Here is a 16,449-nt window from a genome sequence, read left to right as displayed (position 1 = left end):
ATTACATATGCTCATAATTCAATACAAAAGATACCTCCATAGTTCAAACACTTCTGCATTTTCATTTGAATAAGGGCTTTCACACATTCTCCTCATTATATATGTATTATATTTTTAATTTAACAGCTTATTTTGTTGCCTTTATATTTGAATTAATAAGGGCATACTTTAATGCACTAATGGGGAATTGCATTAGCCAGCTTTACAGATAGAACTCTGGAAAATCTCCAGTTCCCCAAGGGTGAAATCAATTTGCCCCATAACGTGTCTCACAGACACATCTGGAATCTTAGAGGAACAGCTCCCCTCTGTAAGCTTCTGATTTTGGGCCTCTAGATTTGAAACAAGATCCTCAGAGTAGAAATGTTTATAAATTGAACAGACCCATCAAGATTATCTTTTAGATTTTTGTACCCTCTTAGCCAATAACATGGTTTCCATGTTTGGTTCATGTTATTTTTCCAAGACCAAAAATAACTTTCTTATGAAAAAGAAAGAAAAAGCAAAGGTTTGTTTTGAAACCGGTCCTTCTCTCTCTCTCTCTCTTTTGCTTTCTCATGCCCTCTCTCCCTCTGCCTCCCTTCATAGCCCTATTTTTAATTCTTCATGCTACCTCTCTCTGAGCCATGGAGCATGTAAAGAAAAGCAAAAGGAGAGAAAAGCAAAGAGAGCAGCTGGGAGATGTCTCAGAAATAAGGCACAGAGCTTCCACATGTGAGATCCCAGCTTGAACCCCTGGCACCACAAATGTCAGAGCAGAAGGGCACTGTGATCACTCTACTAAAAATAAACAGAAACAGGGACGTACTTACCGTGCCCAAGGCCCGAGGTTCAAGGCCCTGGCACCTGGGAGCACCATGCCGGCATGTGCTATCGTATCTATTCTTCTCTCTGTTTCCCTTTCTCTCTGTCTCTACTCAAAAAAAAAAAAAAAAAAAAAAAAAGTGGTCTGGGAGGTGGCGCAGTAGATAAGGCATCGGACTCTTAAGCATGAGGTCCTGAGTTCAATCCCCAGCAGCACATGTACCAGGGTGATGCCTGGTTCTTTCCCTCTCCTCCTATGTTTCTCATTAATAAATAAATAAAATCTTTAAAAATATATATTTTATAAAAAAAAAAAAAAAGAGTCACTGAGGGAGCAGGGATAGATAGCATGATGGTTATGCAAAGAGACTGCCATGCCTGAGGCTGATAGCCTTAGCATTCACTTCTCCAGTGGCTTGATCTAGTCCTTCTTTTTTTAAGACTTTAATTAATTAATTAATTAACTTATTTATTATTGGAGAGATACAAATTGAGAGGGGATGGGGAGGCAGAAAGGGAAGGGGGAGGGTGGGCCAGTAGCGCACCGGGTTAATAGCACATAGAACGAAGCATAAGGACCGGCTCAAGGATCCTAGTTTGAGCCCCCAGCTCCTCACCTGTGTAGGGGGGTTGTCGCTTCACAAGCGGTGAAACAGGTCTGCAGGTGTCTCTTTTTATCTCTCCCTCTCTGTCTTCCCCTCCACTCTCAATTTCTCTCTGTCCTATCCAACAACAGCAATAACAAAATACAACAACAATGGGGGAGAAATGGCCTCCAGAAGCAGTAGATTTGTAGTGCAGGCACCCAGCCCCAGCAATAACCCTGGAGACAAAAAAAAGAAAAAGAAAAGGAAGGGAAAAAGAAAGAAAATAGGGGAGAGAGACAGAGATACCTGCAGTTCTACTTTACCACTCATGAAGCTTTTCCCCTGCAGGTGGGGGACCAGGGATTGGAACCCTGGTCCTTTTGCTCTGTAGTATGTGTGCTTAACTAGATACACCTCCACCTGGTCTCCTGGATTGATCTGTTCTCTAAGGAAGTTCGCTCTCATTTTGTTCCCTTGGATTTTGGTGTTTTAAGCCAACCAGTGCCTACTTCCCATCATAAAACTCCAGTAATCCTGGAGCTGACGTGATTCATGAGCAGTTACAGTGCCTACCACTATTACACACCTTACTATACATATTCCTGCCTTTCTCCTTTAAAGACTGCATTACAACTATGAGCTTATTTTGATCCATGCTACTTCATGCCAGAAAGCTTCCACCACTCCTAGTGACTTTTTTTCCCCTCCAGGTTTTATTGCTGGTGCTCTGTGCACTACGAATCCACTGCTCCTGGTGGCTATTTTTTTCCATTTTGTCGTTGTTGTTAAGAACTGGCAGCCATGGAACCGGGGTGGAACGGATGGTTCCAGAAATTATCCTCATGGAGGAATATAATTTGGAATCGACCAAGTGGACATGGGGGCTACGGAACCATATTGGGGCACAGTATTCTGCCCTAAAGTAAGAGATGGACTTGTTTCAAATTCCAGTGTGATGGGACAGCAGTATCTGCTGTCCCAGAATGTCTCCAGAAAGGAGGAGGCCAGTGAGAAGTCTCCACTCCACACAGGACACTAATGCTTCACTGTTACACTGCTTTGTTTGGTTTTTTTCTTTTGCCCCAGTATGTTAGCTAAAGTGTAAATTTCTCTTTTCAAAAGTCCTATGGGTAGAAAATAATTTAGTTGCCCCCTCTTAACTTCTACCAAGGAAAGAACATTGAATGCCATAAAATAAAGGAAAATATTAATAACTTGGAAGGGGGTGAATTAGAGAAAGTTAGAAATAGACTGGGGGTATGGATCAAACTGCCAACATCCATGTCCAGTGGAGAAGCAAATACAGAAGCCAAACCTTCAACTTTCTGCAACCCATAAAGAATCTTAGTCCATACTCCCAGAGGGAGAAATTGGGAAGCTTCCAATGGAGGGGTTGGGACACAGAACTCTGGTGGTGGGAACTGGATTTGTACCCCTGTTATCTTACAACCTTGTTATTCATTATTAAATCACTAGTAAAAATTAAGAAATAATTATAATTTGGGGGGAAATGTATCCTAATCACAAACAAGGTGAGTGGAGAAAGTACTTTAGGAATATCTGTAAAATCAGTTTGATGAAAGACTAGAGACTTAGATCTGATAATAACAACTCCTGTCTCTGGCCGACCCACCTGGCTGGATCTTGCCTGATAAAGACACTTGTCATACTCATTAAATCGCCTATTGGCCAGAAGGGCATTTCCTATACCTAACAGTTCATAATTCTCAGCACCACTTTAAGGAAGGTAGCAGGATTCCCATTTTCACAGAGCAGGAAAAGGAAGCTTGAGTGTTAATCAGATCTCAGCATAGGAAGGACTCAGACACTGCCAGACCTGCAAATGTGGTGCTGCTGTTCTTGCAGCTCTTCCTGATGTGTGTGTGTGTGTGTGTGTGTGTGTGTGTGTGTGTGTGTGTGTGTGTGTGTGTGTTATCTCTTCTCATGTCAGTTCTCCAGTCTAGCTAGAACTTCACCTTCACAGCTGAGGCTGTTGTAACTGGAATTTCCACCAGCTGCCAAGGTCTGTGCTCCTATGGTGAAGAAGGAGAAACTACTCTTTTTTTTATTTTTAATTTATTTTATTTTATTTACTTACTAGATAGTGACAGAGAGAAACTGAGAGCGGAGCGGGGGGGGGGGGGCAGAGAGGATGAGAGAGGCAGAGAGACACCTGCAGCCCTGCTTCACAACTTGTGAAGCTTTCCCCCGGCAGGTGGGGACCAGGGGCTTGAACCCGGATCCTTGAGCACTGTAACGTGTGTGCTTAACCAGGTGCGCCGCCACCTGGCCCCCAGAGAAACTACTCTTATTCTCAAATCATTGCTAGACTTACTGACACTAGGACCGGAGAGGAAAAAAACAAACAAACAAACGGGGCGGGGGGGGGGGGGGGGGGGGAAACAAACTTACCGTAATTCCTTTGGTCCAGAAGCCTTGACAAGAGTGTAAGAACCCAGGTTCAGAGACCCCACTCCCCACCTGCGGGGTGGAGGGAAGATTCACCAGCAGCAAAACAGATCTACAGGTGTGTGTGTGTGTGTGTGTGTGTGTGTGTGTGTGTGTGTGTGTGTGTGTGTGTAAATAAATAAGAGGAAGAAAGAAAGAAAAGAAAAAGTCTTGACATGGTATGAGCTCCCTGAATCCAGTCTAAAGTTAAAGTTTGCTTGGTTCGGACTATGAGAAATGTTTGTAGTAAGAGCTGGAGTGTGAATAGGGAACAAGGGAAGAGGGACCATGTAGGATGAAGAGGCCATTTGTCTAAAGAAGTTGAGGGAATGACAGAGGTGTAAATGACCCTGCGGGGGGGGGGGGGGGTTGCATAGCAATTGACTCTGAAGTGGTGAAACTTTACTGCCACGTGAAAAGCAACTGGGATTTCCGGAGGGAGGGATCCACAGAAAGGGATAAAGGCCTGGGCTGAACTCTAGGTGCAAACCTCCAGCTGCCCTGCCCTGCACCCTGCACCCTGCACCCTGCACCCTGCACCCTGCACCCTGCACCCTGCACCCTGCACCCTGCACCCTGCACCCGGGGTTGGCCTCCAGGGGCCGCTCGGGGGTACCAGGCCCAACAAGCCTGCTGCAGCCTTGCTTCCAGACCAGCTCTCCTGGCATTTCTTCATCTCCCTCCCGCTCCACAATCCCCAGGGCAACCTCTTTAGGCCAAGTCAGAGACGCACATCAGGCAAGCCTAATTTGTATCACGTCTGCAGCCTTTTAAAAATAGAAAAACAGGGAGGTATATTTAGCGCCCCGAGCCCCGGTAACGAAGCCACGCAAAGCAAACCAATCACTAATAACACAGGGGGGTTGGAGCGGGGGAGGGGGAGAGCACAGCAGCGACTGACTAATGGAGAACCAACCAACTTGGCTCTTGGGTGTTTAAAATGCTGACATCAAACTGACGAAGACACCCGTCGCCCGGCAGGACAACACTAAACCTTTCCTGGGAGAGAAGTCTTGCTTTTGATGGGAGTACAGTGGGACAAGAGGTGACCTGGGAGGACAGTGGGACAAGAGGTGACCAGAAAGAGTTGGACCCAACATAGGAAAAAAGCCCAAGAATTCCCGGGCAGCAACCACGTCTCGGTCTGTGAGGATGTTCCTGTGGCGCCACCTAGTGTCTTAACACAGAAGTTGCCAGGCCCGGGTTGCGAGGTCCTGCAAAAAGACCTTCCTGAGTCTGTCATCCTGACTCCTTTTTTTTTTTTTTAAATAGTGATTTAATAATGATTAACAAGATTGTAAGATAACAGGATACAATTCCATACAGCTCCTGCCACCAGAGTTCCGGGTTCCCTCCCCTCCACTGGAAGGTTCTCGTACTTTATCCCTCTGGGAGTATAGACCAAAATTCTTTTTTTTTTTTTCCTCCAGGGTTATTGCTGGGCTCGGTGCCTGCACCATGAATCCACCGCTCCTGGAGGCCTTTTTCCCCCTTTTTGTTGCCCTAGTTGTTGCAGCCTCGTTGCGGTTATTATTGCCATTGTTGACGTCGCTTTGTTGTTGAATAGGACAGAGAGAAATGGAGAGAGAATGGGAAGACAGAGAGAGAGGGGAGAGAAAGATAGATACTTGCAGACCTGCTTCACCGCCCGTGAAGCGACTCCCCTGCAGGTGGGGAGCCGGGGGCTCGAACCGGGATCCTTACGCCGGTCCCTGTGCTTTGCGCCACGTGCGCTTAACCCACTGCGCCACCGCCCGACTCCCAGACCAAAATTCTTTATGGGGTGCAGAAGGTGGAAAGTCTGGCTTCTGTATTTGCTTCTCCACTGGACGTGGGCATTGTCAGGTGGATCCATACCCCCAGGCTGTTTCTGTCTTTCCCTAGTGGGGCAGGGCTCTGGAGAGGAGAGGTTCCGGGACAGATTGGTGAGATTGTCTGCTCAGAGAAGTCAGGATGGCATCATAGTGGCATCTACAACTTGGTGACTGAAAGGCAGTAAGATATATAAAGCAGAAAAAATTGTTTAATAAACAGGAGCCCAAAGGTAGGAAGAGAACAGATAAAATTAGAGGTCTTTGGGTAGAAAGAAGCTAGGAAGTCCATTTTAGATATGTTCCTAGGGGCCCATGACTCTTGTAATTTTTGCCTGAGTCTGATAGCTAATGTGCAGGTGGACTAAAAGTATTGTCTGGGAAGATGGTGTCAGAGTTGAGAACAAACTTAGAAAGCTGGATTAGGGCAGAGAGTAGCTCCCAAATATGAGGAAGGTATATAAGTAAATATATACCACTAATTATTAAACCCATGGATCTGACCTTGGGCCCATATATATTCATATTTAGCCAGGAACCTGTGTAACCTCTGAGTCCTGGCTATTTCTCTACCATGGATCACTGACTCCCTCTGGCTGAGCAAAATGACATCCCCAACCCTGTTCCTACTGACAACAGACCTAAACAGAAAATTTCCAGGATTCATGGAATAAATGACATTCCCTTTCAATGAGACATTCATGAGGTGATGTCTGGTTTTTCCTAAATACAATGGCAAGTCGATTATTAATTCATCCAGGAAAAATATAGATGCTGTCATTGTATAAATATGAGTCCAGAGCAGAACTGAGCATCAGACCATCTGGAGGGAGCAGACTTAAGAAACACTGAACTAGCACTTTGAATGGGACCAAGAAGAATCTTAACTTTTACTGAATAGTCAATGGAAGATCTCTAAAGAAGAAAGTTCTGCCAGATAGTGGAAGGACCTGAGATCCGGGATCCAGGATAAAAGAGTTCTGACAGTCACTCTGCCCCTGTCATTTGTGGGATCTTGACTAAGGCAAATAGCTCAGACTTGTGGGGATCATGCTGTGAGGTCCAGATGTTTCTCTCCACCTGACAGATGAGGAAATCGATTCTAAGAGGTCACCCAAGGTCAACAGCAGGTCTATGTCATTTTTCAGGTCCATGCTTTCCCGACTCTAGAGAATACTGTTCCTAGGGGCCAGTTGAGAGCATACCTTGTAGAGAGTACAGGCCCTGGGTTCAAGTTCCTGGTTCCATCTACAGAGAGAATAGCTTCACAAGTAGTGAAACAGTATTGTGTGTGTGTGTGTGTCTCGCTCCCTATCTCTCCATTTCCTTTCAATTTCTGTCTCTAGCAAATATATATATATATATGAAAGTTCTGCCTGGAAGAGTGAATTTGTAGTGCAGGCACCCAACCATAACTAGCATTAACAGTGACCCCCCCAAAAAAAAAAAAACCGGGGGCCGGGTGGTGGCACACCTGGTTGAGCACACGTTACAATGTACAAAGCCCCACATTCAAGACCACGGTCCCCACCTGCAGGGGGAAAGCTTTGCAAGTGGTGAAGCAGGGCTGCAGGTGTCTCTCTGTCTCTCTCCCTCTCTATTTTCCCCTTCCCTCTCGGCTTCTGGTTGTGTCTATCTAATAAATAAATAAATAAAGATAATTATTAAAAATTTAGATTGTTTCTAAATATATATGTATATATACATATGTGTATATATACATATATATTCCTTTCGTGAGCTGCTGAAGCTGTCTGTGTTTTGACCTCCTCATGGGCAAAATGACAGGGCTGTGCCAAGTGGTCACTTGGTCCCACCATGGTGATAACAAAATAGCCTTTAAAAAATGATTTACCTACCTATAAAATGGTTGGATTTTATTTGGGGCTCTGAGCAAAAAAAAGAAAGAAAAAGAAAGAGATAGGAAGAGAAAAGAGGAAAAAGAGGGAGAGAAAGGAAAAAAGAAAGAAACTACCAAAGTTTTGGCCATGTTAGAACATCCAGCCTCCTTTCAAATTTAGGATGGTGACGAAAGAGAAAATCTACATAGGTTGGGATCAGAACCATACCTATGGGGTTCTGCTTATCTCTCAAGCCACCCGTCTCCAAGAGCTAATTGTCTCGTGATAATTGTTCATCCTTGATAAATACCTGAAATCAGGCTGCCAACAGTTTATCTGGCTACCAGTTCAGATCTGGACAGAACTAGATTAAGGAGTCAGGCATATTTGCAATAACCTCAGAGATAAACCCTTCCTTTCAGAAGCAGTTTATCTCCTCCTCTCAAGGGTCACGCTACCCTGTAACTGCCACCTCCATAACAGGGAGGGGGGTGATGCAGTCAGTCCCGCTGCCCAGAAGCAGTTTCTTCTTGTCAGCCTCTCACAACCCCATCCTGAGAGTGAGCAGTTGGTGTTCTGCCTTCATGTGGAAAGTCGGGAAATATGTGGGCAAGAAAAGCAGGGGTGTTAACAAACAGCCCCCCCAAATTCACAGTCCCCTGACTCTCGCACTCTTCTTCCACCCAAAAGAGCAAGTTGAAGATGGTTCAGACCGTCCCTGTAAACGTAAGACCTGGAATGACAGTTCCAATCTTGAGGCCTGTTTAAGCCACACACTCAGCCTCCAATGAAATGAAATGAAAGGCAGGTAGCCCAGTGGCAGAACACATCCTTCGCATGTACAGGACACTGGGCCTGATCCTGGCCCACATCTACATCTCTCCCTCTCTGTTTCCTCCCCCTCTCAATCTGTCTCTGTCCTATCCAATAAAATGGGGGGGAAATGGCCGCCAGAAACAGTGGATTCATAGTGCTAGCACCAAGCGCCAGCAAAAAACCCTGGAGGGGGGGGAGGGAAGAAAAAGAAAAGAAATTCCAAGTAAATGAGGAATCTTGTACCTTGTTTTCCTTGTAAATGAGGAGAAGGAAGGAATCAATGTGCCTTTATCTGGAAAGAAAAGTCCTAGAGGATCGAGTTCATTCCTTTGTGGTGACAGAATGGTCTACTCTCAGAGTTCCCTCAACTGTGCTCAACAAAAAGCATTTATGAAGTGCTCATTAACTAGGGGGAGGCACTGCTCTGATAGATTTAGTCAGTAAAAATAGATTGTAAGACCAGATGCAGGCAAAGGCTAACCATTCCACCCCACCCATCGGACCAACACCCACAACCCTCTGCTTCCCCTACCCTTTAATTTTTTAATTATCTTTATTTATTGGCAAGAGACAGTCAGAAATTTAGAGGCAGAGGGAGATAGAGAGGAAGAGAGACAAAGAGATATCTGCATCATTGCTTCACCACTTGTGAAGATTTCCCCATGCAGATGGGGACTGGGGGCTTGAACCTGGGTCCTTGTGTACTGTTACATGTGCGCTCAACCAGGTGTGCCACCACCTGTCCCCCTGCTTTCCTCTCTGTCCAGCCTCTAACCAAAGCAATGGGAAGAACAGAAGATACGCTGCCTTCTAGAAGCTTACCTCTCCTCAACTTCATGTCTCTCAAACTTATGTTTTCTGTCTTCCCTCCAAGCAATGATTCATGGGAGACACTAGGGGGAAAACGGTACCCTTCAATTATTTCTACCACTTCTCTTATCTTTATAGACTTCTTATCAAGCAGTATCTTCAAACTTACTTATATGATGTCATGATAAGGAACAACATCGTCAGGAAACTCCTTTCTATGAACAGAATCTTTAGGAGGCCTAACTAGAAGTCCTTGTGTCTCCACAGAGATAGGATGTGAACCTCTAGAAGTAATCAGATCAAAGCAAGTTTGGCTGACTGGATAATGATAGCAAAGCTCTCCTTCCTTCTTCTCCTCTGCAGTGAAGGCTCTGGGGAGGCCAGCTCCATGCTGGGATTCAGCCTCTTATCTGTTCTTAAAACTCTCAAAAGGGGGACACAACAACATATGGGTTGCTCACTGCCAGAGTCAAGTCACTACCCTTCAGTTTATAATCGGGTTAGTTGCTTTTTGAATGTGGTAGAGGACGAATTAATATCTATCTACCTTTTTGTCTCTGTTTTCAGATTGACAGGAAAGGCAAGAGGAACTAGGGGTGGGGAAGAAAGTCACCACGGACCACTTCAGTTATCAAGCACTGTTATGGGAGAAGTCTTTCCAATCTTGGCCAAAGGGAAATGACGATAGGCATTGTCTCTTCTTTCATACTTGCATACATATTCCTTGTTGAAGATGGATTGAACTTCAGCCCCATATGGGGAAGCCTCCATAAGCTACTCAGTGTCTCTGAGGGCGGGTCTTTCTTCTGTGAGCTAATCCACTCCTCACACCCTCAGCACTTGACTGAGGGGAACTCTCCATTCTCCTTCCCTCAACCCTTCTATTTTTCAGCATTTCAATACTCATTGAAACATCACCCTCAAGAAAACTTTTCTGATTCTCTCCTGGACTCCTTGTGCATGGCTATCCAAGTGTCTCCTTTGGTCTAATCACCACTGTGCAATGTTCTGTCTACTTGCCAAGTGAGCTCTTTGAACTCAAGTCCTCGCATCCCACCCACTCCATTATTATCAGCCTTTAAGCAAGGTATGGCTAGCTCACGAACCCCTTGATCAAATCAGAAAATGATACCTTCTTCATGATGAACATGGGCAGAGGAGGCCAGGTGGTGGCACACCCAGTTAAAAGAACATAGTACTAATCACAAAAATAGGGCTTGAGCCCCTGGTCCCCCATCAGCAGGGAGGACACTTCACAAGTGGTGAAGCACATCTGCAGGTGTCTGTCTTTCTCTCTCCCTATCTCTTCCTTCTCTCTCAATTTCTCTTTGCCCTACCCAATAAAATGGAAGAGTCACCAGGATCAGCGGATCCATAGTGCTGGAACTTAGCTCCAGCAATAACCCTGAAAGAAAAGAAAAAAGAAAAAGAAAAACACAGGCAGACAACAAGGAACAAGGCTTGACAAGGAACCCATAAGCTGGTGTCTCCACGCATTTGTCCTGCCTGCATGCAACCCCCAGGGCTATGTGTGCTGGTTCAGGCAGAGTCAATCACTCCTCACAAGCACAGTAAACCATTTCTTCTGCCCTCTGACTCAGCTTCCGAGGCTCCAGGCTACCTTTCTACTCTGCTTCTGACCATTCCCCACCAGATCACAGCAACTCAGGAAGTAGATGAACTGAGTGTCACCAAGCCCAAACACACAACCCAGCAGAGAGAGAGAGAGAGACGAAAAGAGTTTCTATGCCCTCTACACACATTGCCAAGACACATGGACTCACATGGCAGGTTAGGAGCCTTTGGCATATGAATGTGCTCAGATGGGTGGGTGGGTGGGTTAGCTGATTGAATGGTTGGTTTATTCTTTTTTCTTTTTTTTCCATCAGGGTTACCATTGGGGCTCTGTACCTACACAGTGACTCCACCACTTCCGGAAGCCATTTCTTATTCATTTTCCTTCTTTTCTGATAGGGACAGAGAGAAATAAGAGTTAGGGCCAGGTGGTGATGCACCTGTTTAAGTATATGTATTACCATGCACAAGGACTCAGGTTCAAGTCCCCCGGTCCTCACCTTCAGGGGAAAAGCTTCATGAATGCTGCAGGTCCCTCTCTCTCTCTCTCTCTCTCTCTCTCTCTCCTTCTATACCTCCCCCTCCTAATTTCTCTCTGTTTTATCAAATAAAATAAATAAAATTTAAAACATAACTCTAAAAAGGATAAAAGGGGGGAGAGAGAAAGCATTGCCCGTGAAACTTTCCCCCTGCTAGTGGGTACCAGGGGCTTGAACTTGGGTCCTCTTGCACAGTAAACACGTGAGTTCTACCTGATATGCCACCATCTGGCCCTGTGCTCAGATACATGACAAGACACCCTGTCTCTCTCCTCCAGGGTGTCTTGTTGCCTTTGTGTCTCAATCTGGAGCAGATTTAAGCAAAGATTTAGGCCTCTGTGTCTCCTTGGTTTAATTAATAATTCATAATAAAGTTTAATCAAGGCATAAGCTTTTGTAGAAGGTTATAAAACACTTTTATTTGCCCTGATGTTCAGAATGACCACTTTTTAAATCTGTGAAATGAATTTTTTTTCCCAAATGAGGAAATATTACTCTCAGCTGTAAATTTCAGCTGTTTGCCATATGTAACCACAGAGAATCTGTTTATTGACTTAGTATATTAGACGTAGTTAGGCAGGAAGAAAAACAAACCTAAACTCCAGACAGGAGAAAGTGGGGGGGGGGGATGAAGAGTTGGAGTTGGTATCTCCTCTAGGCTAAAAGAATAACAAGGCTAGACAAAAGACCCATGTCCCAAAGGAGAGGAGAGGTCTGGTAACCAGATTGGAACACAAAGGAATTGGCTGGATGGAAATTGCAAGCTATTCAAGATCGTTGGTGAAATAAACAAAGAACTCACTGGGAAAAGAAGAGCAATAAAAAACTATTAGACACTGCGGGGGCGGCGATGGGGGTGGGGGTGGGGAGTGCAGCCCCGGGGCGTGCACAGCCCTGCTTGTTAACCCCTATAACATTCCAGCTGCCCGAAATAGCAACCTTGCCTGGTGACAGAGAGAAGGGCTAAGCAAGAAGGTCGGTGGGCAAGGCCAAGCCAATAGGAAAGCTCCTTACAGATTCCTCAGCATCCATGTCCAGTGTCTCTTACAATTCTTCAAGCAGCTCGATGTGTGGTCAGGTGTGGGAACCTGAAGTCAAGACGACCTTTCAAGGATCAGCACTAAATCTTAGTGATTTTTTTTAATGAGTTCAAGAAGAGAAGGACAAAATTAATGCATAAGAGCTGAATCCAAAGATTCAGGCATTAAACTATCTTTTTTTTCTTTTTGCCACCAGGGTTATCGTTGGGGTTCAGTGCCACATTACAAATCTACCACCAATCCCAGTGGTCATTTTTTTTTTCTTTCAACAATTTGAAGCCCCACCCCCACCCCACCCCCCCACATCTTGCAGGTGAGGAACAGGGATTCCAACCCAAATCCTTGAGTAGGGTTCTGTGTGTGCTCAACCAGGTGTGCCACTGCCTGGCTCCCCACAACCTTATTGTAATAACAAAATGCTTTCAGGTGTACAATTTAGAAGCTGCCCCCCACCCTGGCCCATTTGATAACAATTCAGGAAGGGTTTAGCAGAGAAGTTAACTGATAAGTGTTCTTGTGGTATGTGGCAGGAATAGATCTGGGGTCCCCTGACTGAAGATAACATCCTCTACCTTTCTAACTTTTGTGAACAAGTCCACCTTGATGCTAGAGGAGGTATACTCAAGGACATTTGAAGATGGTGAAGGTTACCGAGGAGATGCTTCATAGACTCTAGTCAGCACTGGTCTGGACTTAAAGCATAGCACGGAGGAGCAAAAGGAAATGTTCACTTCTGACCCTAATGGGCACTGACAAGGAAAAGAAACTCATGACTCCACCCTGACTTCTCTGGGCAAACGACCTCACCAACATGTCCTGGACCCTCGCATCTCCAGAGCTCTGGTCCACTAGGAAGATAGAAACAGGCTGGGGGTACGGATCGACCTGTCAATGCCTATGCTCAGCAGAGAAGCAGCTACAGAAGGCAGAACTTCTACCTTCTGCTCCCCATAAAAGGACTCTGCACTCCAGCTCCATCAGCACCGAGAGAGGGAGAGAGAGAGAGAGAAAGAGAGAGAGAAAGAGAGAGAGAAGGAAAAGGAGAGAGACATATGGAGGTAGCTGTGATGTTATGCATGGCTTAAAGAGGAAGAGAGGATTGAATCAGAAAAAGAAGGAGTAACTTTGTATAAATGTGGACAGATAGTTGTAGAGAATATGGTTGGTTGGCCCATGTCTACAATTTGAGGGGAACTGTGGTGGATTGCAGTGGGGAGAGTGAAGATTATGAACTCTGGTGGTGGGAATGGTGTGGATTCAAACCCCTGTTGACATGTAATTCTGCAATATAAAAAAAGAAATAAAGAAAAGCAGCTCCAGTATCCTAGCTTCTAAGCTAGTATTAGCTTACATATAGTGCCTGCAGGGCATTTCTGACTCACTGTACCCACTGCTACCCCCACCCCTTCCCAGGGCCTAGAACAGCCCTGTCAAGCATTTATTTGAACATCTCAACCCTCTTCTACTCCATGCAGAAATACCGGATTGTCTGTGTTTCCCAAAGCAAAAAGTGCTTCATGATTTATCCAACAACCCAATCCACATGTTGAGGGCAGATCTGCTTCCTGATAAAGGAAGTCAGCTAAGGTAAGAGAGGGTGGGAGGCACTTCTCTTCTGGGCTTTTCCAGACTATGATGCCCCAGGTGCTTGAGCACTTAAGTGGTCCTCCACCTCCTCAAGCCCTACTTTTGTGGGGGTAATTCTAGTTATTAGAAATTCCTCCTTCTGGGGCCATACTACGTGCAACATACATGTTACCATGTGCAAGGACTCAGGTGCAAGCCCTGCTTCCCACCTGTGTGGGGCAAGCTTCTCAAGCAGTGAAGCAATGCTGCAGGTGTCTCTCTGTTTCTCCTCCTCTCTATTTCTCCCTCCCCCAGATTTTTCTCTGTCGTAAAGATCCCGGTTCGAGCCCCGGGCTCCCCACCTGCAGGGGAGTCGATTCACAAGCTGTGAAGTAGGTCTGCAGGTGACTATCTTTCTCTCCCCCTCTCTGTCTTTCCCCTCCTCTCTCCATTTCTCTCTGTCCTATCCAAAAATAATGACATCAATAACAACAGCAATAATAACTACAACAATAAAAAAAAAGAAAGATAAAAGTTGAGGTCAGGCAGTGATGCACCTGGTTAAGTGCAGGCATTACAGTGTGCATGGACCCAAGTTCAAGACCCTGGTCCCCACCTGCCAGGGGAATGCTTCATGAGTGGTTAAAGCAGTTCTGCAGGTGTCTTTCTGTCTCTCTCCCTCTCTACCTTCCCCCTCTTCTCAGTGTCTCTCTCTATCCAATAATAAATAAGAAAAAATAAAAAGCAAAAAGAAAGAGAGAGAGAAATTCCTCCTTCTGATGGATAGAATCTGCTTTTTCTATCACTTCTACCTGTTTGGACCTTATTCTGTTCTCTAGATCTAAACAGAACAATGACTTATCTTTTTTTCATTTGAACAATACCATTCACCTCCGAGCTCGACTTCAGCTCCCACCTGCCCCGCAATCTTCCAATGCACCCTGGTCACTGCAGCTTATCTAGACCTGGATGTGAAGTGCTTCTGAGTGACAGTACTCAGTGAGGTCCCTGAAGGACAAAGCTGTGGCAAAAGTTTGCACATCTGCTTATAAGAGTATACGCTGGGTTCCTAAGCTATGATCTCAGTGCACTGGCATCTTTTTTTTTCTCCATAGTGATCTAATAATGATTAACAAGATTGGAAGATAATAGGGGTACAATTCCATACAGTTCCCAGCACCAGTGTTCTGTATCTCATCCCCTCCTTTGGAAGGTTCCCTATTCTTTATCTCTCTGGGAGCATGGATCAAATTCCCTATGGGGAGCAGCTGGTGGAAGGTCTGGCTTCTGTAATTGCTTCTCCACTGAACATGAACGTTGGCAGGTGGATCCAAACCCCCCAGCCTGTTTCTATCTTTCCCTAATGGGGCAGAGCTCTGGAGAGGTGGGGTTCCGGGACACATTGGTGAGGTTGTCTGTCCAGGGAAGTCAGGGTGGAACTAAAATGAAAAATCTACAGGAAAAAGAATGAAGGAAAGAAAACTTCAAGTGGCTCTCACTTCGTGTTCCAGGATCCCAAGTGGGAGCCTTGCTGGACTCAGAGTGCAGCCAGTCTGCTCTCACCTGTGATACTGTCAGCACCTGGGTGGACTCTGTAACCAATCAGCTGTGCCACGCCCCGTTTGCCCATCTTGAACAAGATAAAAGACTAGGTGCTGGGGTCCGGCGGTAACACAGCGGCTAAGGGCACATGGTGCAAAGCACAAGGACCAGTGTAAGGATCCAGGTTGGTTCCTGCAGGGGAGAGGGGGATTGCTTCACGAGCAAGTGAAGCAGGTCTGCAGGTGTCTGTCTTTCTCTCCCCCGTCCTCCCCTCTTCTCTTGATTTCTCTCTGTCCTATCCAACAACAGTGGCAGCAGTAACAAATAACATCAATAATAACCACGACAATGATAAACAACAAGGGCAACAAAAGGGGGGGACTGTTGGTATCTTCTAATTCTGCTTTTAAAAACCCCTTCTGTTTCATTTGGTTTAAATCCCCCCTGCTTAACACTGCATTCTATTTACATAACCACTGTATTCTATTTACATAACCACTGCCGTCTATTTACATAAATCACTTTTACATTTACATAAAGCACCACCTTCCCTCCAGGGCATTGGTGGTTTAGAGGTAGAATTCTCACCTGCTCCACCCCCTCTCCTTGTCACACCCTGATCCTCTCCTTGTCACACCCTGATTTTCACCAGTCACTTTTCTCTCCACCCTCTCTGCATCACATCCTGTTCACACCCTACTTGGGAAGTATATCTAAAGACAACATTGTTCGTTTTAGTTAGTTGTTAGTTTAGTCTAGCTTGGTATAGATTGCACTGCATCCTGCATGAATAAAGAGATACTGGGTACAGCTCAACCATGAGTCCCTGGTCGTCTGTCTCCCGTCAATGAAGCTCAGCCCGACAGGGGACGGCCTCCAGGAGCAGTGGATTCGTGGTACAGGCACAGAGCCCCAGCAATAACCCTGGAGGCAAAAAAAAAAAAAAAAGACTGGGTGCTGAAGCAGAAAGTTATTCAGGCCTGGAAGGAATCAACCTGAAACCCAATAACAAGAAATAAACATAACTCCCTGCCCTCCATGCTGGCCTGGGTCTTGTTCCTTGGCCACAT

Source organism: Erinaceus europaeus, chromosome 11 (genome assembly GCF_950295315.1).
Source record: "Erinaceus europaeus chromosome 11, mEriEur2.1, whole genome shotgun sequence".
NCBI lineage: Eukaryota > Metazoa > Chordata > Mammalia > Eulipotyphla > Erinaceidae > Erinaceus > Erinaceus europaeus.
This window is presented reverse-complemented; position numbering follows the sequence as displayed.